The sequence below is a fragment of the Cucurbita moschata genome, unplaced genomic scaffold (assembly GCF_002738365.1).
Source record: "Cucurbita moschata cultivar Rifu unplaced genomic scaffold, Cmos_1.0 Cmo_Scf00080, whole genome shotgun sequence".
Lineage (NCBI taxonomy): Eukaryota > Viridiplantae > Streptophyta > Magnoliopsida > Cucurbitales > Cucurbitaceae > Cucurbita > Cucurbita moschata.
In genome coordinates this window covers 249,385-253,820 of record NW_019268596.1, presented here as the reverse complement: position 1 = coordinate 253,820, position 4,436 = coordinate 249,385, and positions in this window count along the sequence as shown.

Genomic DNA, 4,436 nt, shown 5'->3' with positions numbered 1-4,436 from the left:
AAATCTCGGTTGGAGAGGGGAACGAAGCATTCCTTATAATAAGGGTGTGAATACCTCTATGAGATCGCGAGCTAACGAGCCAAAGCGGACAATATCTTTTAGCGGTGGCCTTTGTGTCCGCTTTGGCCTTTCGCTAGTACAAAAAAAAAAAAAAAATTGAACTATTCGTCACCTGAATCTTGCGAGGAAACCCCATGTACTTAGCAAGCACATGCCTTAACCACTTGGCCAAAGCGAATTTTTTGTTTTAAGAATGAATCTCGAAGAGTCACTAGGGGCAACAATGGTAGATGACTAATGAGGAATCAATTAGAACTAAGAGACCTACACAGTAGCTTAGAGCGCAGTAAAGGATAAGCTCGAACTTCCTATAAACCAAAGGAAAATCGTGGAAACCTAGTAGAAGAAGTAAGGGATAAGAGCCTATAAGTAGATTGTTTACTAAGTATATTTTTATACTTATCCCTTTCTCCATTTCTAGTTCAGGTACTGGTCAAGGTGGGGAGATGCTCGGGAGCTCTACTATCATATAGGGGTGTTGACCTAGTGTGCCTGTTAGTTGTCTTCGACCATGGACATCAATTAGTTCTATTTTTTTTTTTAATTTTTTTGTATCCTATGCCTTTTTTTTCTCTCTCTAAATAACTTGGAATTTCTGAGGAAAGTGTTGTGTGTCTTTTAAAGTATGCAAAATTTATTTTTTTGTCGGAGTTCGGTTTCTCGAACCCTCTAAAATTGGGTCATGACAAACCCAACATTGATTGGAGAGGGGAACAAAGCATTCCCTATTATAAGGGTGTGAATACCTCTATCACATCATTATTATAAATTTGAATCTAACGTTATTCACGTTGATTTTTATTATTACTATATTATATTATTATACTATTATATTTTGGTGGTTACCAATATACTTTTTGTTACTATTTAATCTATATTTATAATAAATTTTGAAAGTTACTTCCATAACTTTTTATTATTATTATATAATTATATTTATAATAAATTTTTAATTTTTATTATTTTTATATTTTTAAAAATTAATAAAAATATATTTTTTTAATTATTTAGTTTAAATCTCCTTCCCTTTCTCAGTTAAAATCTAATGATCCATATTAATTTCTACTTTTTAAAAGTTTCTTCCCTATTTAAACCCATGTACTTTCCCATATATTAACAAACTTCCATAATTTTTCAATTTTCAATTTTCTAAAGTCTCCTAGTGTTACTATTTACAAACATCCAATTTTATTTTTTTTCATCTTATTTTTCAGAGAGATTTTTATTGTACTGTGAGGAAAGAGTGGAGTGCTTAAATTGTAAATCTACTCTGTTAGAGAGTTGTGGTGTGTTCCTACAAAATTCAAATACTTGTACCGGTTTGATCTTGCATCATGCAAATGATTGAGTTTATTCTTGAACTCGGAAAAAGAGCAGTGTAGCGGTTGGGCTCTGATATGTGAAAAGAGTCCAGAAATTTTTTTTTTATTCAAATTTCCAAAAGGTGCTCGAGGAATGGAGTATGTCGAGTTTGACCAAACCACTTTAAAACTACTATATTATATTATCTTACTCTTTTCTATTTAATTTCCAAATTGTTATCGTGATTTATTGCATGTTCTAAGTTTTTCATAGTTTATTATTGTTTTGACTTGAGTTATTTTGTTCTAAATTATCATCGTGTTCCTATTTCTAACAAGATTCATAATTAGAAAAATTAATCATTTTTAAATACTTTGTTGTTAAAACCCTATTCACCCCTCTAGGGGTGCCATACCGATCCAACAATTGGTATCAGAGCGGGTAAACGTTATTGTTAGAATTTATGACAAACCTAGGTGTTAATAATGGTTTTAGTGAAGGACAATCAACTTCTACGTCTCCTTATTTTGATGGAACAAATTATACATATTAGAAAGCTAGAATGAAAATTTATTTGCAATAGGTTGATTATCAATTGTGGCTAAATGTTAGTAAAAGATCCTTAGTTCCAATAACAATTGTTAATAATATTGAGGTGCCTAAAATAGAGGAGAAATGTGATGAGCATGATATTAAAAATGTTCTTTTAATGCTAGTGCTATAAATGGTCTTTGTTGTGCCCTAAATAATGATAAATTTTATAGATTATCTATGTCTTCTTTGGCATATGAAATTTTAAAAATGGTAATTCATGAGGGAAGAAATCAAGTTAAAAAAACAAAGATTAGCATGTTAGTTCAAAATTATGAACTATTTAAAATGAATGCAAATGAATCTATAGGTGATATGTTTACTAAATTTACTAATATTCTAAATGCTTTGAAAAATCTTGAAAAAGTATATTCTACTCCCGAAAATGTAACAAAAACTCTTAGGTCTCTACCTAAAAGTTGGGAGGCAAAAGTCACGGGGATTCAAGAGGCAAATGATCTCACAAGTCTTCCTTTAGATGAACTTGTTGGTTCTCTCATGACACATGAGATTACCATGAAGGAGCACATGGAAAAGAAATCTAAAAGGAAGAAGAGTATACCTAAAAGACCTACTTTAGAAGTTGACTTCGAAAATGAGGAAGTCTTTGATGAAGACGATGTTGCCTATTTCACACGTAAGTACAAAAATTTCATAAAAAAGGAGAAACAATTCAAGAAACATTTCACAAATAAAAAAGAGTCAAAACATGAAAATAGCAAAAACGATGAGGTAATATGTTATGAATGTAAAAAGTCGGGTCATAAAAGAACGGACAGTCCTCTTCTCAAATCATCGAAGAAATCCAAGAAGAAAGTAATGAAGGCTACTCGGGATGATAGTGATGAAAGTGGAAATGACGAAGAAATAGCAAATTTTTGCTTCATGGCTCATAGTGACAAAAACGATGAACAAGAGGATGAAGTAATTCTTGAATCTCTTTCTTATGATGAATTATTTAAAGTTGTTGAGGAAATTCAAATTTATTTAGAAAAACTTGGTTCAAAGTATGTTGTTCTCCAAAAGAAATATAAGACTTCATTAAATGAAAATAAGTCTTTACTAAATGAAATTTCGTAGAAGAGAAGGATCATAATATGGTAAATTTTGATGTAACTTGGGAAAAGCATGTATTTGACGGTAATGAGAAAAATGCATTAATTGATAAAGTTAAATTTCTTGAGCATGATTGCTGTGTAAAAAATAGTTAATTAAATTGCTCCAACAAAATAAATCAAATAATTTGCAAGATCTTGGTAGGGCTAAAGAAACTATGAAAAGCTTGATAGGTTCTAAAAAATTAGATAAAATACTTGAATAAGTACGGCTTATGGTGATACAAGAGGATTAGACTATATTGATGAATGTTTTACATCTTCAAATTCTAAAACAATATTTGTTAAGCATCCCTATCATGTCTAAGCTTAACACATGTAAATTTGTATTAAGTAAGATAAATCTAGATTTGTGCCTATATGTCATTATTGTGGTGTTGAAGACTATATTAGACATAAATGTTTTAAATTGAAAAATTATCAAAATTTTCATTCTGGAAGAAAATTGAATGAAAATTTTTTCAAAACATAAAATTTAACCATGTTTTAAGAAATCATTTTTCTAATGAAAATAGAAAACATAAATTTAGTCCGAAAAATAAATTATTGTACAATTATTTGTTTCTCAGGCGATAAGTTTGGACATAAAAATTATTCTGGTTACTTATCCAATATCTTTAATATAAATGCAAACATGAAATGTATTCCAAAATCATACTCATAATCACTTCATACAATTTTTTTTAATTTAAAAAAAATAAATAAAAGAAAAAGGAAAAGTGGTTAAATGAATCCCTGCTCCATTTTTTTTTAATTTAAAAAAAATAAATAAAAGAAAAAGGAAAAGTGGTTAAATGAATCCCTGCTCCATTTTACGGTAGAATAAAAAAAATAAATAAAAGAAAAAGGAAAAGTGGTTAAATGAATCCCTGCTCCATTTTACGGTAGAATTTTATTATATTAAAGGATGGAATCATTCTTTTACCCATTTTTTCCAACTTTATTTTTTTAAATTTTTTTTTTTATTTGAAAAGGGAAACATCTCTTTTTTGTCCTAATAATATTAATACAGATTTTTCTTTTGACTAAATTAATAAAAATATTGATAAATTTGATACTTTATTTCACCACCATAAAAAGTTTCAAATTACCTTACCGTTGTGAAAATCATTAGAAATTTGTTTAAAAAAAAAAATATTGAACTTGAAAAATATTCTATTAATACCTTTCAAAATTTAAAAAAAAATTAAAAAATATTTAATACCATGTTGAAAAATATATCTATTGAATTTTAAAAGTATATTGAGCCGTTATAAAAAAAAGTTCAATTTTTTTTTAAAAAAAGTTTAAAGTATTAATGTTAGTTTTGAAAGTTTATGAATATTTTTTGAAATGTGGTACTAAAGTTCTATTGATATGCTACGAATA